Source organism: Limulus polyphemus, unplaced genomic scaffold (genome assembly GCF_000517525.1).
Source record: "Limulus polyphemus unplaced genomic scaffold, Limulus_polyphemus-2.1.2 Scaffold684, whole genome shotgun sequence".
NCBI lineage: Eukaryota > Metazoa > Arthropoda > Merostomata > Xiphosura > Limulidae > Limulus > Limulus polyphemus.
The window spans coordinates 52,993-79,099 of record NW_013666294.1 but is presented as its reverse complement, the minus strand read 5'-3'; the positions used below and the strand labels follow the sequence as shown (position 1 = coordinate 79,099).

Here is a 26,107-nt window from a genome sequence, read left to right as displayed (position 1 = left end):
ACGGCTGAAAGGGCGAGCATGTTTGGTGGGACAAAGATTGGAACCCGCGACCCTCAGATTGCGAGTCGAGCGTCCTAACCACCTGGCCAGGGAGAGGGAGCATTTTAAATCCACGCTTTAGTTTTACCGTAAAAATATTTTACTTTACGATAAATATAAGAACCTTTTAATTGAATTTCAACAAATAAATTTTCATAAAATGTAATTGGAATAATTTATAATAACACTTTAACTTCGTCGTATATTTCCTTTTTGATTAGTTAGTGTATTATGTGTTTGTTGTTATACAAAAAGCTACACAATGGGCTACTTGTGCTCTGCTCACCTTGGGTATCGAAAGCCGATTTTTAGCATTATAAGCCCTTAGACTCCCCGCTGACCTCTGGGAGGTTTAGCTCATTGTGTTAAATCGACTTAATCACATCTCTAGTTCCCATAAACGTTTTACCTATTTATATAAGAAATATTTCACCCGAGATATGTTAGTTACCGGTAACTATAGGCCATTAAGGGTGGAGGATGGGGTAATACTATTGAAAACTTTAGTAGAAATTACTATAGTTTTAGTATAACTAATATTTTGTACCACCTCATTAGGTGATTATAACCATAGTACTACTGTTTTTTATATTTAGTTTATCATGTTCATATACAATCACACAAAGCAGTATTTAGACAGTTGAAAAAAAAGAAAAACAACAGTAACACCACAAAGAGAGAATGACGTTAATTTTTGCATGTTATGTAAATCGTACATTTAGCTTCATAATAAAACAAATTATTACATAACATGTATAAAATGAAAAATCAGGTTGGTTTTACGGGGCGGAGTTGCTAGCCCCGCACCCAACCCTCCTCCTTTCTCATCCTGGACTTGGGACCAGGCAATGGTGGTGGCATCCCTGCCGGGGAACGAACCCGGTACCTTTGGATTAGAAATCCAACGCGCTATAGGGGCACGAACATACCCTACTTAACATTAAAAAAAGATGTAATTATATGTGCACAGGTTCAGGCAAAAGTATTTGAGCAGTTTGTTTGTAATTAAGCACAAAGCTACACAATGGACTATTTGTGCTCCGTCCACCACGGGTAATCGAAACTCGGATTCTAGTGTTCTAAGTCCGCAGACATACCGCTGTGCCACTGGGGGGCTATTTGAGCAGTAAAAACAAGAACATATTTTTAATTGTTCTGTTGAAAAAAAAAAATTACTGCAACAACAACTTCCGTCGGCGAGGTGTTGTTGGGGCCCTATGCTCCAGTGGGAGTCTACAGGGATTATTATTATTATATTCAATAGATAAGGATTTGAGTCATTGGAATATTTTGCTGTTACCTACGATACGTGCTAAACCGAAGTTTATCTGGTGTCTTTTCATAGAAGGAAATTTCTGTAGTTTTCAAACTAATAATTTAACACAAAAAATATTTTCAGGAATAAAAAAGAACACGTAAAAAAATTATAAAAAATTACAAGATCTGTGGTTTGTTTATAAGTTTTATAAACATCCTACTAAATTTCTTTGTTCATCATTACATTAGTTCTGGGTAGTCTTTTATCTCAAGAAACTATACATCATGGTTCAAACCACTTTATTTACACTTTGTTGACATAAATAGTTTATAATCTGCTCTATCCAATTGGACTTCAATGTTGGCTATAACTATTTCAAAGCTAAGCTTTATTAGCATTGTTTAAACCAAATGCTGTGGCATCAAAAAAGGGTAGCAGCTAAGAACTAACATAGTAGAGAAACAAGATATGAATCATTATATTTTCATTTTTATGTGTTAATTACACTAAATAATGTTACATTATTGCAAAATATTAATTCAAAATTTATTTGAGTTAAAAAACCTTGAAATTATTACTTTTACTTTTAAGTTTTGAAATTTGATATGCAGGTGTGCACTTGACACCTGAAAGGTGCTTACTTTTTGTGATAGATCTTTCACAATTAAAAAATAAGGATATAAAAGCATTCTTTACTAAAATCCAATTTGTGGGAAAAGTATGCATTTGAAACAGTACATAAAAGCAAGTAATCTTGTAGATGCTTAAAAACACTAAAAAAAACTTAGTTTCTAAAAATTTATTTAATGATTTTCTTATTTCACTCAAACAAAGGGCCCTTCTAAAAAATCACCTGTGGTCAGAGGCATCAGTTGATCAAAGTCAGGAAGATGAGAATAAAGAACTAGTTGATCCTCTTCCCACAAAACTACAAGATACAGTGGTAATTTAATGTTTTGTATTTAACTTTCATAGTGAATGTGTTCATATGATAAGCTTTGTGATCTTGAGAAGTTTATAATGCTACAAAGTTATATTTAGTTTGTCTGATAACATTAAAAGCAGCATTTTTGGCCCTAAGCAAGTTTCTCAAAGTGTATCTGTACTGAAATTGTAATTTTATAGGAAACCTGAAATAACTACAAACATTAATGGGCTCATTATGTGATTTTGCTCATATTTTAAAATACATCTGAATAGTCTTTGTTTCATGACATCCAAAAGTATTCACAAAGTAACCTTATTGTATTCTGTGATTAAATATTGAAACTTTGTTTCTTGAGTATAACATATGGAGAGTTTTTTTTTAATGGAAAGGTTTTGAACAAATTGACTTTAAAGCAGCATTTAACATATATTTTATAAGTAGTTTCAAAACATTTTAACAACATTGTCATTACATTTGAAAATTTTCTTAAAATAAGGCTTCAGAAAGGCCCAATCCTATCTTATTTTTTCACATATAATCATGTAATACCAATATTTTATTTAAATTTTTTGTTATATTCATTAAAGTACCTGCTTTCTTTGTTTCTTAGCTAGTCCGTATGAAATCAGACGGAGTTGTGTGTATTTTTATTGCTGTGATTATATTTGCTGTGCATGTCAGTACAGTTTTTACTGTTTTGCAGGTAAGTTTGTGAGTTAACAAATGAAGAATAAATCTTTGAATGCTAGTAGAGTTTCATGATGCAATAAAATCTTTTAGAAATATAGAAGTTTACTCTTAGTATTTACTTGGCTAGTTTCTTTTTTATTACTGATATGTTGATTTTGAAATCAATTTTTTTTTTTCAAAAGTAATTGTTTATGTATCATTATTTTATAATTATGGTATAAAATCATGCATGATGTGTGTACTACAATTATTTGATTACTGAAACATTGTTTAGCAAACAATATGAAAAAAGAAAAAAAAAGGACATGGATGTTATTCAATCCTCAACTTCCCACATACAAAGCGTGTGCTGTACCATGCAAACCAAAACCGAAAGCATTTTTTCACATGTGCAGCATTATTAAGTGGAATATTGTGTATGTGGGAAGGGAATATGTTCTAAATAGATAAATCCTTTAATGCTGTGGTTGTATTATGTAGTTGGACATGAATGAAACAAAAATCTACTAAACAGAATATTGAGTCGTTTTATTTAAAGTAAATAAGTATACAAACATGGAATGACTATAAACGAAATATTTCTCTGTACACAACATTTTTTGTATAAACACCTTGTCTTTCTGGATAATTGCCATCTGTGATTAAGATCTTGAGATTTTTTTCTTGATTGAACTCTGAATAAAGTCAGGTTATAAAATAGTGAATCTTTTAAATTATGATATGAAGAAGTTTAAAAATCAATTATCTTAATTTGTTGCTATTTTATTTATTATCCTTTTTTCCTTCCAAAATGGTATGAACTCTTTTTTTTTTTACTCTTCCATAAAGTATTAGCAAAATGTCAGGTCCACTTCCACCAGTAATTTAGGTCTAATTGGCAATTTTTAGGTGCCTGTAGTAAGATAGTTGATACTCTTCCCTAAAGTATTAAAAAAACATTGGGTCCACTTCCACCCATAACAGAAATTATGTAATATTTTATTCCCCTAATGTGTAAACTTGTTCTTTGCATACAAAGCGCATTTAAACTTTAGACCTATTGTCAATTTTTAGGCATCTGTGTTGAGATAGTTGGAAACATATAATAATTATAAAATATTGATTTTTAGGCATCTGTTCGAATTTGTATTGAAGTTTAATGGTATTGCATTATTTATAATCCATGAAAAAGTTAATGTGTTTCCTTGCATGTTTGTTTATTTTACTGAAGTAATTGTCTTTAATGTTATAAACATCATAAATTTGCACTCACGATGAATGTTAAAGTACCACTGTACAATTAACAGGTAGGAATGTTGGGTTTCCATGTGAACTAACATGCTACACACAGACTGACTGTTCTTATAATTACCTAGATAATTGGTATACACAAAACATTAATATTAGAGAACAAGAAAGGATTAATATAGTTTATGCTGATTGCTTTATTTTGTTTTTAGATAGAACACCAAATTGTGGGAAAAGCTTTTCTAGCATTGTTAAAATTTTAAACATTATTTAATTCAAGATGTAGTAGCTTTAGATAATGTTGTACAATGTTTTGATTGCTAGGTTGTTAACAAGCCTACATTTTATTGTATGCATTGAATTCTGTGTCACATTTTATTGAGTTTTATCTGTAACAACATATTAAGGTAGCAGAATAGTTGCATAAACCAGAAATATTATTAAAAACTTAGTTATTTTAAGTATTTTTAACAAATCACTAATACTACTTTATAATGACACATGCATTGATACTTGCAGTTTTTTTTTCACTTCATTGTCATAGTAAAGTAGTATGACAGTCGTTTTAGTGTTAATAAATATAGTGTTTAGCTTTATTATTTGATGTTTGTTAAGAATTAAACGAGGTTTCAAATGTAAAGAAAGTGTATTCCAGGAAAGTGAACACCAATATTTTAAAGAAAGCTGTCTACTACTTCTTTTATCGTAGTAAGAGATAAAACTGTTAACAACTAAAGTACTATATTTTCATATTTTTCTTATCCAAATCCAAGTATCTGCTGTATTCAGTAGAAGTATTCTTAGTGCTTACCATGAACAGTTTTTCATTAAAGTTGAACATAAATTGTTCAGCTCAGTTCTACTGATTTGTCTTTGGTGAATTTATTCCAGTAATTGGTTTTGTTTATAATACCTGACTCTTCTTGAATTTATTTCTAAATTCATTGCACCCTTGCAGAAAATTTCTCAAGCCATTTGACAAGTAGAAGGAACTGTTTTGACATTGAAGTTGAATCAACTTGTGTATCTGGCATTTTTTTCAAATCTGTCATTCACTTTCGATAACTCTTGTGTCTCATGAATTTGTATCATGAGTAGTTTTTTATTATTTTCATAAGATTTCACATTATTATTTTGTTGTTTTTCAAAAATGTTATTTTAATATAAACTTCAGGGTGGTATTTGCTATTAAACTGAGTGTGATACAAATGGTTAGACACAGCTGAGGTTAAAAAAGTAAACATTAGAAATATATTAATTATAGATAAGCCGTTGATGTTTTATTTAACATAACTATAACTTGTTTCATTAAAAATAGTTTAGAAGTAAGTTTGATAATGAGATGTTTGGGGCTTTTTCTGAAATAGCCATATGTTGAGAGTGGCGTCCAGCTGTTAGCAGTGGTGTTTGGAGTAGCCCTTCATTACATCCTACCCCAGCTCAGGAAACAAGCCCCTTGGTTGTGCTGTGCACATCCTATCTTGAAGACACATGAATACCATCAATTTGAAGTTCGAGGTATAAATTGTTTTCTTGATGTTTAGTAAACAGAAGTTGACTATGTTAGATTAAAATGATTTTGGGATCTCACCATGTCATTACAGTCCGTGTTACCACATCTGGTAATACTTTATCTGATGACCGAGCATCTTGACAATAGTTTCACAGTGTAGTTACCGTTGCAATATGTTAGATTAAAATGATTTTGGGATCTCACCATGTCATAACAGTCTGTGTTACCACATCTGGTAATACTTTATCTGATGACCGAGCATCTTGACAATAGTTTCACAGTGTAGTTACCATTGCAATATGTTAGATTAAAATGATTTTGGGATTTCACCATGTCATTACAGTCCGTGTTACCACATCTGGTAATAGTTTATCCGATGACCGAGCATCTTGACAATAGTTTCACAGTGTAGTTACCATTGCAAAATGTTTTGTCATAAGGCTTTCATGTCAAAAGTGCACCACTACTCCTTCTTTGCCTTCTATAAGCATCTAGTGTACAAGGATGATGGTTTCTCAGTGCCTGTTATAACAGTTAGAATGTACAGAAATACATAGAATGCATCAAAATATGGAGTTATTGTGCATCTAGAAACTTGATCAGTATGTCTTCATATGGAATATCATGAATACCCATGTATTCTCTAGCTGCTTGAAGTATGCAGTGGTTGAATGGATATGTCATGGAAGAACTTTTTTACATGTGAAGTTTGCTTTCCAGAAGAAAATCCTTCTAGATTTTGTTGCATATTGTTGCCTGGGGCATGTGGACAGCTTTTGTTACTCTCCTTTTCGTTCATGGAGTCTCATTTGTTACAACACTTCCCACTTTGCTTACTATGTCTGTGGTACAGCTTGTTGCAGGTCTCTTTTTAGATAGTTCTGGTGTTCCAAGTTAATCATTATTCCGTTATTTTCCAATGTTGTTAAGTACAAAAATATCTCAGTTTTGAAAATTCTGAATCCCCGATCTGAATACTTATTTATAATCTAAGTGTAGAAATATTTTGCAATCAATTACCTGTGGCATCAATACTTGTGAAGAACAAATAATGTTAAAATATAGTTTTGTTATACACCATTTCACCTCAATTTTGTACCAGCTGTGGTTGTCCTGACTTGCTGATTTGTATATTCAAAATCATTTTAATATAATGCACTCAACTTTCTGTATTATTTTACAGATATTTGTTTGTCAAAAATCAAGTGTTGAAATATATATCAAATGTGATTTCACATATGTGTAGCAGTTCATTAAGTTTTGTTAAAGTATTAACTGATATCAAATGTGACTTCATGTACGTGTAAAAGTTCATTAAGTTTTGTTGAAGTATTAACTCTACCAAGGTCGAGTGTTTTATTGCATTGTAAAGAAGAAATATTGCATGAAATGGTTTGAAACTTCAGAACTTTTTACAGATTATGTTAGTTCTGCAAATAAAATATTTTATTTTTATATATAATATTTGTTCAGATTCGTGTTTAATGAAGAGAAACAGCCAAAATACAGTGAAAATTCTTTATTTCCACTATTTTACATCTTATGCCTTTACCAAGAGATACACTGTACTAAACACAAACCCAGTTTTAACAGAACAAACAGCTGATGTACGACCATGTTATCAGCAACAAGAAGGTAACACCAATAAATGTATGACAAGAATATGAACATAGTGAAGAAAATATTCATTTAAAATCAAAAACAAAAAGATGAGTCATGTAAACATTAACATCTAATAAATATGTATGGATAAAGTGTAAATGTCATTATAACCACATATGTATATATATATATATATATATATATATATATACTATTTAGAAAAGAAATAAAGCAGAAAGTATTAAAATGTCCATATCCATGTACATAAGTCAATCATTTACAGTGACCACCCTCTATTCCTGTTAATTGAAGGTTTCTCAAATCTTATGAGAAGGGTCACCTTGTACTTTCTGTCCAGAAAACTGTAGCATTTTAATTTTAATTTGATGCTAAAAGGATGATCAATTTAGGTAATTAATGCTCATTAATAATATGTGCTGTAACCACTCTCTTAGACCTCACTCATCCTTGTTGTGTGAAGATGTTCCATACAATGTTTTGTTATGGGTCTCTCAGTTTCACGTATATCTTTCATTACAAATATCACAAGAAGTACTGTGAATTACATATTTTTCTATATATCTCTTCAGAAGTCCTAGATTACATGTGATACATTTTTTTTTTTATAGTGAATGTTTGGCTTAAATGCCAAGCATGGTAAATGTAATTTAAGTGAATGTCCTAGTTTTGCTATCATGCGTATAGGTAAACCAGATTTCTTTTCAATATTCTTAATTATATTATTAACTTAAGTACTAATAAACTGTAATAGGAATGCAAATTTTTTTCGTGAATCACATTCTTTTTCCTTTCTTTTTCATGAATGGGGAAAATTTTGTTAACCAATCTTTTATGATAACCATTAAATTTCAGTATCTCCTAGAGATCTAACTTATTCTGCTAAATCATTGGGATTAAAAGTGACCTATAGTATTGTGTAATTTTGTGCTACTCGTACTTGTAGAGGTATGTTGACGATGTAAGTTTGTCAGAGTATTGCTTTAACATTTTATTGTGTTGTATGTGCTCTTAGTAAACTTCAAAACAGGATTTTTAGCAGTAAGCATAATCTTATTAACAGTAGAAAGCTATATTTTTCAGTAATTTCTAAACTTGTCCATCCACTTTTAGAAAGTTTAAGTAAACTTTTTTTTTTAGTTGTAAATAAAAGTCTTCTTTCTTTGAGATCATTTTGTTAAAGGAAGTTCAACTTCAAATAATTAGAATACTACTATAACATGTGTGCAAATTTAAAAAAATAACGTTCCTTCTCAAAGAGGATATTTAAACTTAATTTTCTTTTGTTCCTGTTTTAGATGCTGCAAAGATCATGTGGTTTGAAAAGTTTCAAGTATGGATGATTTTCTTGGAAAAGAATGTTATCTATCCTCTAGTATTTCTTAGTGCCTTAACTACAGACTCACCACGAATTATTGCCAATTTTGGCTTGCCGTAAGTATACTTTATTTCATGTTGTCCAGCATTATTTGCAAGTTTTATTTTTAAACACAGTAATCGATTAGTAATAATACAAAGCTTATTTTATTTCCCAAACAACAGAAGGAATAGTTTTACTATAGAGATTGAATATGTTGCTTTAAAATGAGTTTGGAGTGTGACCATGTTGTTGCAGTCCTTATTGGTATGTCCGATCATGCTCTTACTGATGACTATGCATCTTGATAAAAGCCCCACAGCGAAGTTTCCACTCCAAAAGGCTCATTTGTCAGACTGTTATATCCAAAGCTCATCTCTTCTCACTGAATATGCCCCCAGTGGCTCAGTGGTAAGTTTGAGGGTTTAAAATGCTAAAAACCTGGTTTTGATACCCTCGTAGGGCACAGCACATTGTGTAGCTGTCGCTCAGCGACAAGTAAGCAAACCTTTGTATTAAAATGCTTTACATAATCCATCTAATTAATAAGAACTTGTTTCTCGCTACCAGTTTCAACAGTCTAATTACAAATTCCTATGTTCTGTTTTAACAGTTAGATTGGTATGTCTCCTTCATGGTTAGCATGTATACCTCTTTCATTCTCCATCTGCTTGAGGTATGTGATGGTTGAACAGATATGTCATGGAAGTAGCTTGAGTATACATAACTTGTGTCACTTTTCCAGACAGAAGTCCTTTTTGATTATGTTGTAAAACTGTTGCCTGGGAAATGTGAATTGCTTTCGCCAGTGACCTCTGTGTTATGGAATCTTAAGTATTGCAAGACCTCACATATTTCTTACCATAGCTGTGGTACAACTTTCTGTGGGTCTTTTTCTGTTTATTCTTGGTGTCCCATGTGGCATCCTTAACTCCTGCTTAGAATTAAATAGTTAAATTGTAATTGTGTAACATTAAAAGAAGGGTGGCAGGTTTTTTTTTGGGGGCGGGAGTTTAAAATTGTTCAGTGTTGAACTTTTATACACTACATAATTTGTATACTACTTATCATAAAATTCATTATTCTCCCTAAGATCTCCAAAATATAAATCATGACTAAGGTAAATTAAAAAATGGTATAGCATTACAATTCATATGTGAGATACTTTTCAATTTTATGTTTAGCATTTTTTTATTACTTAAAGCTTTTAAGAAGAGAATAATCATGGTTTTAATCACAACAAACACAATTGTAATGTTTTAGTACAAAACACATTTTGAAGAAATATGGTACTTAATAATTATATATATATATATAATGGGTGCATGGGTCTACTTTTATTAAGCCTTCCAACTACATTTCAGTTCCTGTTTCACTTGACAGTTGTATTTAAACTATAACTGTTGTACTTTGCTCATGGGGTCCTACTCTGCACCTATCATAATTCCAGGTCATTTAATACAGCGGTATTTGTTTTATATCTCTGGTGCTTACCTACTCTGAGTCTAATTTATTGTAGTGTAGAAAATCTGTATTAGGTCTATTTTATAGTTTTTTTTTTCAGCATGTTTCTCTTCAAGCTGTTCTTTATAACCTACTAGCATTTCAACAATTAGAGCTTCCTGTTTTATCAAATACTTGCCTTTCTAAGCTTAATTGTTTCTTTGGATTTTAATTGCTACTATTCCAGTTTTTGATCCTCATTGTACTCGTAATGTAAGATAAAAAAAGTAATTATTATGTAGTTGCTGTTTTTTTCCTTTCCATTATCATTTTGTGCCTTGTATGACTACAGAATACTAATTCTATATTTCCTATTTTTTATATGTTTCCAGCATTACATTGAATTTAAAGTGTATGGTCACTCGCTAAAAATTTATTTTGATTGTTATAAAGCAATTAGAATAACAAACAAAATTTTCAAGTTAGCATAAATACAAGCCAAAACAAATATATTGTTTTCATCTTGGCATATGTTATTATAGCTGTGCTTTGATGATTACATAATATTTGTTTAAAATGAAATTATTTTTGGTAAATTCTCAATTTATGTCATAAAAGATTCCCCATAAATTACTTTATTTTAACCGTTATTCATTTTTTGGGGGGGAAGGGGGTGGTGAAATTCCTGTATTTTAATTGAAGTTTTTTATAGATGTACATAGTTAGTTTTTTAAAAAGCTTTAAAACATTTTATAGCGCATAAGTTGTATTTATAAATTGAAAAGAGGGTTTTTAATTATTTTAACATTTTTATACCTAGATGGGTGTTGTCTGCCTCAAGGGCAAAATTCTACCATTAATTTAAAAATTTATAGAAACTAAACTTGTCGTTTTTTTCACACACTAAAAAATAAAATACACAAATTGAAAGTTCTTCTATGAAAAAGTATAATTTAAATTAATTTTATACATTAAAATTTTAAAGAATTGCAAGTTTTGATTTTAGATTAATTTCATTGAACTCCGAATAAAATCATTAGTATTTATGAATTTCTTGAATTTTTCAGAGCATGATATGGCACTTGTTAGGAGGAAAATCTTAATAGTTTTGACAAAAGAGTACTAATGTGTCCATGTAACTTGTGTTGCTTTACTGATTTTTTAGCCTGTCACGGTTTCCCAACCTTGGTTTTTTGTGGTATGATTTAATTGCCTATATATATATCAAATTTGGGAAGTCATAGACTAGTGATCTAAATATTTCATGAAAGCTCTTTTTCCATTCATTTAAACTATAAGAGCCAAGTTTCCAGCTCAGCAAAGATTCATGTAGAAATTGGAACAAAGTTATAAGTCTTAACTCATTGGTATATTACTTGAAGGAAAGGTGTTTGGGGATGACTTTTTCTGCAATTACAGTACTGATATTTGTTGTTAAAGCTTGTTTTATTATTTTATACTTCACTTGAATTATGATATTGAAGTGTGACAAGAATTTTTTTTTGTAGAAAAAAGATGAGGTAGGCTTAGTTAAATCATTTTGCACTCAATTGCGTCAAGTTTCTTTCTGATGACAAGGTTGTTGTGTTACGCCTTATTTCCATTAGACCTTATTGGCTTAAGTAACTGCTTGAATGGGCAATGAAAATCACCCAAAAGAAATGTAAAAAAATCAATAAATTCATATACAATAGTTTTACAACTTATGACATATATTAAATGAAACTTTCTAATTAACAATTTAAGCAAATATCTTCTTTATAACTTTGATATGGTGAAAGAGTAAATTTTATCGAATGCCGGTGATGGTAAATACAGTGAAACTGCGTGTATTATTTTTTGAATCAAAAATTTGTAATAAAGCTTTAAAATAATGTAGGGAGACAAAAATCTGTAATTAAAATCTACGACAAAGGTAAACATTTTTAATTGTTTGTTAAAAACATCACAATGAAATATTTTTAAATTTCAAAGCTGCAATAAACCATAAAATAGATGCATCAGTGCCTTATGTAATTAATTGATAGATAATTTCTATGTTGTCTTTGCCAGAATAAAATTTCTAGTATTATTTGGCATGTTTGTCTAATGGTGAACTTGTTTTTACTACGGTGTAGAGGATAATTTTTTAATAAAAATTATCTTTATTGTAATTTGGACATTCTTTACTACCAAGACAATTTTTCTTTACTTTTGTTACATTTTAGGGTTAAAACAATTTTTTGCTGTCTAAAATTTTTTTAATGGAGCTTGTGAACCAATTTTGTAAGGTTGTTAATTGAAGATTACTAAGATATAGAAAATTCTAAAATATTTATTATGATAACAATAAATATGAAAAATAAAAACTTATTGAAATTGTCTTATTACATTACAAAAATTTACAGTTTTATTGTTTGATTTGTATAATGTTCTTATTTAATAGGGGTGGTTCGCTAGTGGTGGTGGTTTGCAGTTTGCATTGTGTTCGTAGTGCCTTCTGTGACTCTTCCCATCACTACATTGTGCTCATTATTACTATCCTGTTCTTCAAGTTTGACTACAGAGGGCCGAATGAACCTTTTCTTCTGAATTTTTTTGTTATGTCATTTTGTTACAGAAAGGTAAGTATTTTGAAGATAATCAGAACAGTAGTGTAATTTTTTCTTTCATTGCATAAATTATAAATTCTTGTTTAAAGGAAAAAGTAATTCCAGTCTGCCATTTTATTTACTACTTGCACTGAATTAGACAGGTTTTGAGGATTTCCACTCACTATGCTGAAAAATCCAGAAAATAAATTAGTAGCATTCCCACTACATATTCTTTAAATACAGTAACCCTGGAAAAGTAAAATCCTTCACCAGTCACAGTGACCAATTATTAATTATTTCACTGGTCACCACATAAAGTTAAATGGTCATTGTCTGACACTTGTTGACTTGATAACCCAACAAACATGCATGTGCTTGGAGAAAACATTACACGTGGAAAAAACTTTTTAATAATGTAGCAGCTTTATTTTTAACCATCTGTACATGTGATCAGTCAGATTAACCAATTCTGCAGCTGTGAAGCTATACATACTATTAAGTAGGTTCAGGAACTGACCAGTATTTAATGGTTAATGGAAACACTGAGTTACCTGAATGGTGTATTGGTTGTTTTTGACTCACTGCTTTGAAGCTGTATTTACATAGGTATTTAATGAATATGGCATTGATGCTATTAATTTATTTCTCTGGATTATTCAGCAAACAATTTGTTTATTTAATATAACTTAATATTTTTTCTCTGAGCATGAAAACTAAATATTTGCATGAAAGGAACATGAATTTCAGTGTGTCATTCAACTCAACTCTTTTCATTGAGTTAGTTTTGGGGTAATTTCAGTCCCCATGAATTACCATGGACACATAATAATTTTCTTTCATTATGTTTGAAAGAGGTTGTTGGTGAACTTGGAAGTTATCTTACAATAATATGATTTGGGAAAATGGTTGTATGACCATCAGGGTTTCACTTAGTTGCGCCAATTTCTTCTCGTATACAGCCCTTTGTAGCTCTATCCAGGGTAAGGTTATTTGATTAGTTACAAATTTGTCCCTGAAGACAACTATTGAAAATGTTGTTTACAAGGAACTTTTGAAAACAACTTTTCTTTCCAATATGTATTAAATAGTTCTTAGGTTTAGACCAAGGCTTGAAATTCCACAACTCTTTGTCAAACGTTGACACATTCTACTAGAATAAAATCATTTGACAAAAATGTCTGTCTGTCTACTGCCTATGAAGAAGAGAAAAAGAAATATTCAAAAAACAATTATATTTATAGGTGTAAGGTCTACTGAAAGCAACTCTTATGGATGCATGTATGTGTTGTTAAAATTGAGCAAAGAAACATTTTTTTATTTCAAAAGTTTTAAATCATTATTTTCTTGCAATGCTATAGCATCAAAATGGTTTTATAGCAGCCAGTTTTTAAAGTATTGTTTATTTCTTTGTATGCTAATGAAATTAAGTTACATTTTTATATTTCAAAGAAAAAGTATGTGCAATGAATATGCTTTGTTTTCATTTGAGTTTTGAAAAGGTTTGCCGTGTAATACTCTAAAATTTTGTTTACTAATTCAATATTTTGTTAAGTTCTGAGAATTTTGTTAACAAGTGCCAAAACATGAAAGACTAATTCAAACATTTGAAGGAGGGGTGTTTTAAAGTTGTTCTGCTGTTAAAAAGTGCATAAACAGGAATGATTAATTAAAACCACTGAAGGTAGGGTGAGTACTCACAGTACCAACATTGTTTTGAAAATAAATTTTAGAAAGAGCATATCTAGTGGCCAACTGTTTGATTTTGTGGGGTTAGATGAGAATGCAAATTGAGTGAAATACTACAACTTTATATATTTTGTCAAGTTTTGGCACATTCTACTAGTTTAAACATAAAATATTTAATGGAAGTTTAGTTACCTAGGGTTAAGACTTGTCCCATCTGAACTTACAGTTTTAAATTTCAAGTGATCTGAATAATAGAGCTTAGTGAATTGTTGGGGACTTGATTACTAATATTAGAAAACATTCCAGACCTTATGAAAACATTTCTATTATCATTATATTTAAAGCATTACAAATTAAATATTGACCAGGTGAGCTTTTTTCCAAAGTATTAATGTAAATGCAACCCAAAATATATATTTTATATCATAGTAAGTAAAATGGTTGTGGAATGTCACAAAAAAATAAGCTATAAAAGAAGTCTTAAATGGGGATAGGTATGCTGTATGACTATTTGGAATGTTTTTTTTTATTATTGGTTAATTATTTTAATTGTATACTGAATGAATATTAATATATATAATATATAGACTTTAGAAAATAATTGTTTTAGTTGAACAAACAAACAATTAATATTTCCATAAGTTCTCTCATACATTTAGTGAAATCAGTATATTAACTCCATTTTGGACCACAGGGTTTTGAAAACTGTTTTAATGAAAGAATACTTCTTATCATCTTAGTCTTTCTGTTTTTTTAAGTTTGCACTAGAAAGCTTCTTTTATATATCCAATCAGTTTTAATTTTTTTTTTTGTATCCATTCAAATATTTATTTTGATACTTTTAATTTGGAAATTGAAGGAGTTAACTTCATGTTTTTAAATCATGCAAGCACAGAAAGACTGGCAAAGATTTATAAGTACCCATTGAACTTGTTACTTTCATCAGATTTTGTAGTATGATATTTCGTTGGCAGTATTTTTCGTTGAGCGAGATCAGTTTGTTCTGTGTACGTAAGAGGTTATTGTATTTGTGTGTTTTGTTTGATTACAATGAAGTTAACAATAAAAAGGGAGTTATGCTTACTATACTCACTATTACAACCTAAATATTCTTACCTGTTGTCTTATCATTGAAGAATATTCCTGGAGCTTTCCAGTGGACATAATTTAACACAAAAACATTATCAGGAATGAAAAGAACATAAGAACCATGAAAATTTCAACATTTTCAAACATGATTAATTTCCATGCACCATTGTATTATTGATTGCAAAGTACTGAGAATCAGTTTCTTCTCTTTTTGACAGCTATTTGCTCAAAGCAATAGCCCTTTTTAAAGTTAAGAACTGCTGAAAGTCTTTAAGAATTGTAAGTGGTGCAGTAAATGTGATTTCAACCAATAAATTGATAGTTGAAAAAACAGAAGGTGTAGAAACTTAAAATAAATGTCAAGTTAACTGAAAATGCTAAAATTTGATCAGGAGAAATGAATATAAGCTTAGGTTTCAGCAAAAAAATAAAACAGAAATTCAATGTATGCCATTAAGACTTGATATAAGACAGAATTAAAAGTTGTAACATTTTTTGTATTTTTTAATTTGTGAAGTAAACTAAATAAGCATGATGTAATCTTAAAATGTTATTTCTACAATTTTTTGTGGGTAAAATGAATTGTTGAAATAAAGTTGGAATTATATTTTTTAATTGAATTTTTAATCTTGAGTTGCAAGTATGCACATGAGTCTTATAGTGTTAATTCATCAACTGTAAAGACAAGTAGTAAAATTGTTGTTTTTTATTGTTTTTTCAGTTTTTTGAGTTCCTATTGAAAGTGAGATTTGTCATAACTTACATTGCACCTTGGCAAATAACATGGGGCTCAGCCTTTCATGCATTTGCTCAGCCTTTCAGTGTACCTCGTATCCTTTTTATTCTTCCTGTGATTAAAAGAAGTTAAGAATCTGTTAGATTTTATTTAGTAACTAATGTGTTTGAAACTTTATGTTTTGTATACATGTTTTAGCAGACTTAGTAAGAATTTTGTGATCTTTTGTGGATGAATGTGTATTAATGGATAATGATTGTTCTTAATTTTTATTTAAAAGTACCATAAAATATGAATTTTATTTTTGTATTGATATTTCTAATATGGTTTTCTCACTACTAAATATCTTACTAAGGTGTAATATTTATAGAGCCACAGTTATATTGTTATTATTTAATTCCTCATTACGTTTTTAGTATTATGTTTCAATTTTTTTTTCACCAATTTCTGATGAGAAGGATGTTAAAGACGTTAAAGTTGAGTACGTTATATTAAAATGATTTTGGATATATAAATCAGTAAATAATTTGATTACCACACCTAATATAAATTGCAGTGAAATGACATGTATCAAAAATACATTTGTTATGGTTCTAGGTCAGTTCACTACTGTACATTTTGCTACCAATCTGTTTCGTTACTAGGGTATTTTGCTACCTATTCCAGCTATGTATAAATAACTCATTATGGCTCGACAACTAATCGAGGAAAGCCTGAATCATTTTTAAAAAAGTTCAGGTTTTTCATCATTTTAAATAAAATGTTTTAGAAAATAAGAAGGAGTGTTTTTCTAATAAACTAGTATTGAAGAAATATTTATTGGTATTTTCTAATATTTTACTGACTGGAGTGTTTGTCTAATGAACTAATACTGATTAAATATTTTTATTATATGATCTTAAATGAGATATGTAAGGGGAGATTATGACATAAAATTATCAGGTAGCGAAATACTCTAGTAACAAAAAGACTGATAGCAAAATGTTCAGGAATGAAATGTTCAGTGGCAAACTGTCTGGCCACCCATTTTTATATTTAGAGTTTCCATGAAGGGAGATATCTCTTCTACTCAATGGCGTTTTGAAAACAAAGGAATATGGATCAAATTGGGACACCAAGACCATCCAGAAAGAGACCTATAACAAGTTATTCCCCAGCCATGTTAAACATATTATGTTGTAATTTAACAGGTGAGAATCCATGCGATAGCTTTCCACTTGACCCAGGCAACAGTATACAATATAATTAAAAAATATCTTCATCTGGAAACAAGGTCAACAGTGTATGGGTTTACCAGGATAAGGCTTACAGTTGTACTTCCTGTTCAACAGTAGCATGCCTCAAGTAGCTGAAGAATGAAACTGGTCTACTTGCTGAATGCAGTGACTTTGGATTTTTCGTGAATGAACTGTTTAACCCTGTTGCTTTGGGTGGGGGTCAGAGATCATGTCATCACATTTGTAGACTTTACATTCAAAATTTTATTAAACTACTTTGTTATAAAAGTATGTCAATAAATTGGTATCAAGTTATAGATTATATTTCAAATTTTAGTACTATACATTAGTTAATTTCTTAACATAAAAGTAAATATTCAAACAAAATACCTAAATATCGATTTTCATGTGTCACTGGTATGTTGAATGCAGCTTAGGTTCAAATTAAATGTTATTAATGTTCAAAGAGAAAGTCTATAGTTTCTTATGAAATAGAAACTCAAATTACCGATATTGACAAGCTAGATTATAAGATAAGAACCTCCTATCTTTTCTATTTTCTGAGATATTAATATATTTAGGGAATCAAATAAGATGGCCTCGCCCACCTCTTCCATTTTTAGAAATGCTTGTTTACGTACGTCTACTTCACTCTATAATATGTTTATAACCAGTCAAAAGCTCAAAATTTCCCCACGTAGTTTTCTCAGCCTTTGCAAAGTGTTTCTGTGGGAAAAACTGTCTTTTTCATTGTAGACTTGCAGAGAAATAGAAGGATGAAAGAGTAACCAAAAATTTATATTTTTTAGACCCAAATACAGCTTAATTAAAAAGCCTGATAAATTACAGGGGAATTCCATGGTATTGATATAGTAATTTATGATTTTTTATTATTTCAAAATGCATACATAAAATCTAAAAAACTTATTTTGATTTACAAACTTCACATGTTAAATCGACAAAACTTTGATAATCATCTGGAGATTATAGAGATTTCATATTTGGAATTTGACAATTTTCTGATGCATAAAAATATTTTTAATCTTAAAATCAAATTTTCGTTGCATGTTGTATAGTCAACATTTGAAAAGAAAAAAATGTATGAACAAATCATAAATTAGGAAATCTTAGAGCTTTATTAAAAAAATCTGATATTTTGTGTACAAAAGCTTTGTAATTTGTACTGATAATCTGCAAAATTTTGTGAAGATATATGTACATTTTAAAAAGTTACAATGTAACTGTTTTATGGTTACTTTGATGGATACGGGGTGGGTGGAATCCACCCAGACCGTAGTCAAAGATTGAAACATATCCTGTGAAAACATCATCTATGTACACTAGATGGATTATGGAAAGTAAGCAGTGAGAAGTATTGTGCTTTGGACATGACACTATTACAATGGAGCCTTTTTCTATGGAAACTATGCTTCAAAGCTATTTCAAGCTGCACAATCATCAAATAGAACATGACCACTCCTGACAACATGGATTGTAACAACATGAGGAGGATCCAAAATAATTTTAATTTAATGTACTCAACCTCTATATATGTTTTGTTTTTTAAACTGGTTTTCATGGAATGCTATCTTTTTAGTAACTTTGGACTAGGCCAAAATAAAATAGAAAAAAATAAGTTGAAGTAGGGATTTAACTTTATGCGAATGATGTGTTTCCTCCTCACAGTTAGAAACCTTTCTGTAGAATAGGGTTCATGAATATTATCCATCATGTGAAAGAGGATTTGGTCTTTGTTGTTGTTTTTATCTTGCCCTAGTCCAGTATTTTGACTAGATATGGTTGTGAAAAACAGCAACAAATATTTGATTGTGTGGAGGCAACTAGTTTGTGAAATCATTTTATTCAATAAAAATGTTTGATCTTTTGTTTTAAAGAGCTTCTTCACTATTTTAATTCATTTTAAATATAGCACATTTAGGAAACGTCTGTTTTTTTCATTTTGTAATTGCAACCTTTATCCAATATTTGTACCTTGACTTATTTTCCTTCAGATTCAGCTATGCTTTTTGTACAAGCAGCTCTCTCTTCTCTTCTTTCAACCCCCCTAAATCCTTTGTTGGGTAGTGCAATCTTTTTTACTTCTTATGTCCGCCCTGTGAAGTTTTGGGAACGAGATTACAAGTAATAACTTTTGTTAGTTTATGTGTCCTTTTTCAGTCTGATAACAAATTTTTAGTTAGGTTAAAAATTGATAACTTGTAGAAAAAAAAGGTATTATGTCATCAACAAAATATTTAAAATTAGTCATAATTTTGAAAAATCTGTAAGTGTAGAGAAACTATTTGCATTCATAAATATTTCATGTTTATTATTAGAAAAACCCAATAACCCAAGCACTTTTGGAAAGTGGACTTTACTTCAACAAGGGAATGAAAGAATGTCCACTTTCTGAAAGCACTTTAGTTATTAAGTTTCATTTCTGATTCTATTTTTTTCTTTTTCTGTTGATTCTGTTTGCTTTTAAATATCATGAGTTTTGTTTATTATTGACATTGTTCTGTTGGTTTCTCTTTGTTTGAAAGTTTTATGTTTTTAAACAATAATGTAGTCACATAATTCATTTAGCATTAAAATAATAAATAAATATTTGAAAATTTAGATATATTTTGTATATTTATAGTGTGTTGGTAAATTGGGGTTTGATGATAAATTTTGTGAAGTAGATTTAATTGCTACTAATAACACTCTTTACAGTAGAGTGAGAAATTTTTTTAGCATGTGTTCATTGGATTGTACAAGTAGCTGATGTATTTAGAGTATTTATTAATAAATTGTGTTAACTAAATAGATGAAAGAGATTTATCCAGTTATAGAGGGCTAATTTCTCTTCATAAGAACCAGTCATGTGTTTTAATCAGTTGGGTGTTGCTTTAATGTGAGCTGTGATGGTGATGAGCAATATGATTAGTAGTACTAATATATCTGATTGATAAGAATTTCCATAACCATACAATGTGATTGTTAAATGATGTAGTGTCAAAGGACACAAGATTTTGTGATAGTCCTCTGAAAGCGATAGAAGTCATGTAACATTATAAAGAAAACCAAATTCCTACATCATGCCAATCCAGAGGAATGTTCTGAATCTTGAAATTTCTTCTGGTACTATAAAACATGATAGTAGAACAAAAAATTTAAGTTGATGAAAGCTTACAAGTCAAAGACAATACAAACTATTGACCACACCTTGAAATCAGAGGCTATTTTAATGATAAAGATGAATGAAGAAACTATGGTATAGAATCATAGCAACCACATTCAAGCATACATCTACCATGTCTTCTGACAGCTTGGTTGGAGCTTTGTGCTTTTGGTTTGCGTAAATGTGGTCTTTGGAACAACATCCACATACCCTGAGGGTTTGTGGAATGTTTAGTTGGTATGTGATCTTGTTGTTTTTGGCAGAAGCTTGTTTGAAAGCAGATTGCAGATTCAGGTAATAATGCATATTCCTGGCCATAAGACTAGAACATTGCTTTTGTAAAGAGAAATTAAAAACTTAAAAGTTGAAAAGGGTTATTAAAGTACTGCATGGAGTAAATTAGGAAATGTGATAAAGCTATGTTGATTGGATTGAAAAACTTTTTAATATAACATACACGATGTAGTAAACTTTAAAAATCATATGCTGTTTTTGAAAGGTGAGTAAAGATGATTGAATGTATGTTCTTTATGAATAAACCTGAATCTTTGTAGTGTTATTTTGGCTAGATTTATATAATTGATTTAATGTGTTGTGAATATTACTTTTATTCCTGTTGTTTTATCCCACAGTACAAAACGTGTTGACCATTCAAACACTCGACTGTCATCACAGCTCGAGAGGAATCCAGGTATGACCATAAAGTTTTCTTTCACAACAAAGGGAACTAGGTTTTTTTTAAAGCATGTTACTACACATGTCTTTGACTACAGTTTGACTGTGCTTATAAGCTAATATGTATGTGACCTTTATAACCATGGTAATAATTGAAGCTCTCCATATTTGTAAAGTCAGAAAGTAATATGAGCTGGTGAAACTGAAATGAAAATATTTTTTCGTATTTCTTATGAAACTATGAATTAAACATGTAAATTACTTTTCTGTACTGTTAACGAGATGATACTATAAGGACTCTTATAACATATAACAAATTCTCCCTGACTCTGTAACTTGTGGAATAATCTGTTTAATAGAAAGTATCCCAAATCTCTAATAACTTCTACCAGAAGATTGCTAAAAATCTTCAATAAAAATTACAGTTAGTAATAATTAGTTTCAATTATGAGTAACAGGCAAACACCACAAAACACCCTCTATGGCTGACATTTAATAATCTAACCCTAGATCTCTCTTCTTGAACATCTTGTTAAAGAAAACAATATCTTAAATACCCTCTTATGTCCCTCGGTGGAACAGTACTAAGTATACAGATTTACACCGTTAAAATTACGGGTTTGATTCCCCTTGGTGGACACAACATATAACCTGATGTGGCTTTGCTATAGCAACTACACACACACATATACTTTCTTACATTTATTTAGACATTTCGTTATCATGATGGTAGAATGGCATTAATGTGACTTTCACACTTGTATCATCATGCTTTGATATTGCTGTTTGTTATAACGATGTTTCTTACAAATGCTTTTGTCCAAATGATGATGTTAGTGTTACATGGTAATACTATTACATAGGTACAACTTCATATGTAAACTACATTTAAAGGTTGCTGAGAAGTTTCTGACACATGTAAAGGTTATTGAAATGTGCTCTTACTTGAGGAAAATAGGTTAACACAAGATTAGCCAATTAAGGGCTAGCTTGAGCATCACAGTCACGAGATTTTTACAGGTAATAATCTGAAACTACCTCTTAATGAGAAAGGCTTGGCTGTTCCTTCTCAGCTGTGAGTTTTATTGTGGAATTGAATTGGGCATGATCTTGATATGATCTTTCTGATACTTGATAGATCATTCTTGTAAAATGAGGAAGATACAAAGTATTAACACTTGTGTTTCATAACTTCAGTTATGTTCCATATTAAAGCACATTTTGCTGATCAGAGTTAAACTTGAAACATTGTAGGCATGCTTTAAACTTTCCTTTAACATGTCAGATTGTCAGTGTTAAGTTTCCTGTGTTAGTTGATGAGTGTGTGCAATGCTGTTAAATAGGTAATACTTCAAGTTATCAGTACAAAGTTTGCTGTATTAGTTGATAAATGTGTACAAAGTTGTTACAGATATACCAGTTGATGTATCTGTACGATATTGTTACAGATGTGCTAGTTGATGTATCTGTACGATATTGTTACAGATGTGCTAGTTGATGTATCTGTACAATATTGTTACAGATGTGCCATCTGATGAATCTGTACATATTGTTACAGATGTGCTAGTTCATCTATCTGTACAATATTGTTACAGATGTGCTAGTTGATCTATCTGTACATATTGTTACAGATGTGCTAGTTCATCTATCTGTACAATATTGTTACAGATGTGCTAGTTGATCTATCTGTACATATTGTTACAGATGTGCTAGTTGATCTATCTGTACGATATTGTTACAGATGTGCTAGTTGATGAACCTGTATTGTATTATTAAGTAAGTTAACAATAGGAAGTTGGATGTAGCAGTTGATCAACAAACTTGTACCATGTTGTTATGGATATGCCAGTTGATGAGCATGTACCATGTTGTTATATAGGTGCTGATGATAACAACTTGAACTCCATCTTTTATGAACACTTAACAAGATCCCTTCAACACTCTCTTTTTGGAGACTTGGCCTTAGGTCGCTGGGGTGCTGTTTCCCAAGGAGATTGTTTTGTGCTGGCATCAGACAATTTAAACTGTTTAGTGCATGTGATAGAGCTAGGTAATGGACTGGTGACTTTCCAGGTACGAGGGCTGGAATTTAGAGGTGAGTACAAATTATGAATTTACTTGTAGTTAAAAAAAAACAACTTTCCTGGTATTTAATTATTTCTTTTATTCTCCAACCTCCTATCAGGTAGTGTTGAATATAATCAAATAACTATCAATGGGTTTGTTTGATAAAATCCTGACTGATAGTGGAATCATTTAGACAATTTTTTTAATAGGTACCTATTGTCAACAAAGGGAAGTAGAAGCAATCAGTGAAGGTGTTGAAGAAGATGAAGGTGTGTATTATTTCAAATATGTATATTAATTGTTAATTAATGATCAGCAAGAAATTTTTAAAAACTTTTAAAATTTTGTCCTTCATCAGATGGTAGTGTTGATCAATAAAATAGTTCAAATTTTAAATCTTTGGCTTGAACTGAAGTACATTTATTTATAGGCTGTCCATAATGTGAATTGGAGAGAGGGTGAAGAGCTTATGCTGAAGGCTTGGCATAAGATTTTACTATTGATTTTATTTTGTTTGTTCGGTATGAATATCATATTTGATAATGTATAGTTTTTTTGTAATATACAGGCTGCTGCTGTTGTGAGCCAGGACATCTGCCACACATGCTTTCCATGAATGCAGCATTCAATCTTCGCTGGCTTGCATGGGAAGTATCGGCTACAAAATATGTGCTTGAAGGATACAGTATATCGGAGAATAGTGCAGTCTCCATGTTACAAGTTTTTGATCTACGGAAAGCTCTTATAACTTATTATGTCAAAGTAAGTTATAGAACTTATATTACCAAGGCTCTGAAAATCTTTTTTATTTTTAAGTTGTATTTTATTGTTTAGATTTTTCTGGATATTCTCTTGTCTGGAGTAACTAGTGAATGATGCATCTACTAATGAAACTGATTATCAAAGTATTGGATATAAATTTGCAATTACTAATACTTTAATTACCCTTATTCCAAGATGAAATATCCTTTTAATATGTTTTATCACTACAAATATAGTGATATTGCTAGATTTTTTCTTTTCAAAGTATAAGCTTCAATTTTTCCATATTCTGCTTTTTGTTTTAGGGATCATCGTGTATATATATATATGTTTTTTATCTTGTTATTGGACAGAAATATTTATATCTGGATATCAATGTGTTATTTGTTCACTTTTTAATACTATTTACTATATACATAATTTTGTCTGTCTTATCCCTTATACAGTATTGTTATATTTATGTCTAATTTTAGAGTATCATTTACTATACCATCACCTCGCCACGCCTTGAAGACTGGCTTCAGTCTGAACTTATACAAGAGGCTCTCCGAAACACTCTGGATAAGAACTATGCTGACTTGGATCCAGTGTTTAATTTGAATATTGATGAAGATTATGATTTCAGAGTTTCTGGGATTTCTCGACACAGCTTTTGTAATGTATACCTTCAGTGGATACAGTTCTGTGCTTCAAAGAAAGAAAAGGTTAGTTTGCTAATAGCACAGATGTTTTACAATAAATAGAAGAACAGGGTATTTAGTAAGTGGAACCATTATTTGGCTTGAAAGATTTCTGAAAACTCAAGTGTTTGACATTGACACAAGAGTTTATTGCAGTTAATCATATTTTATTGCTATAACTTTTCCAATTAATTTTTTTCTTTAAATAAAGCTGTGAAGCACAGACAAGAGTTGCTAATTACACATCATTGTAATTTTTGAATAACTACATTTATAGTTAAAAGTATTTTGAGTGAGTTTGTATATTTATATGGACTTAAAAGATCTAACTTTGATTAAGAGGAACCCATTTTGAGACTAATAAAGTTTAGAGATGGCTTGTATGGATAACAAAGAAAGCTTTACTACAAGTTTAACACAGTAGCAAATGTACAATGTTTCGACAAGGTTTTATACCTGACAGGATAAAGAAACTTTGTTGAAATGTCATACATTTGTACTGGGTAAACTTCTAGTAAAGCTTTCTTTGTCACCCATTCAAGCCACCTCTACTCTTAAAGATCTAAATTTATTTCTTATCAGAAAAAAAGAATAAACATGTTTGTAAACAAGTTTAAATAAGGAGATTAAATTTTCATACCAAATACCAAAAAATAAAATTGAAGTAGTACAGGTTTTTATAATTACAAAATTATTTGAAACAAGTTGGACTTCAAAAGTGTAGCTACTTGTTGTTTTAATTTCTATTATGTTGTATTGTGAAGAGTCTTGTAACCAAAGGCAGAAAGTGGTACATAGTACAACTGTAAGTGTTGCATTATTAACTGATTGTAATATGCTAGTAGTTGATGACTTGTTAGAATTTACAGATTCATGTTGCAGTTTTGTGTGTGTATGTGTATGTACATACAGTAGTTTACAAGTTTTTTAGAACATCCCATTGATTTGTTGTGCTTATGAAGTAAAATCATTGTACTTTTTGTAATGATAGGAAATCCACTGTATTCTTTAAATAAAATTTAAGAATGAATGGATTATTCATTTTTGTTTTTTTAACTTTATTACAACATTTTGACTGCTCTAGTCCATCATCACATAACTAAAAAATAAGAATAAATAATCCACTCAAAAGTCATATCCCTGGACTTCTGTTAGAATTATAGTAGCTTAAAAAGTTGCAAAAAGCATGATTTATTTTTATCTTTATACATGACTTTAACACTTACCACGGGCAGGTCAAAGTGTGCATGTTGCGACGTCATATCCCTGGACTTCTGTTAGAATTATAGTAGCTTAAAAAGTTGCAAAAAGCATGATTTATTTTTATCTTTATACATGACTTTAACACTTACCACGGGCAGGTCAAAGTGTGCATGTTGCGACG

General features: G+C 30.3%; 1 pseudogene; it reads left to right on the top strand.

The window, feature by feature from the left end:
* LOC106459934 overlaps positions 1-26,107 on the top strand; it is a 107,758-nt pseudogene that overhangs the window by 71,259 nt on the left and 10,392 nt on the right.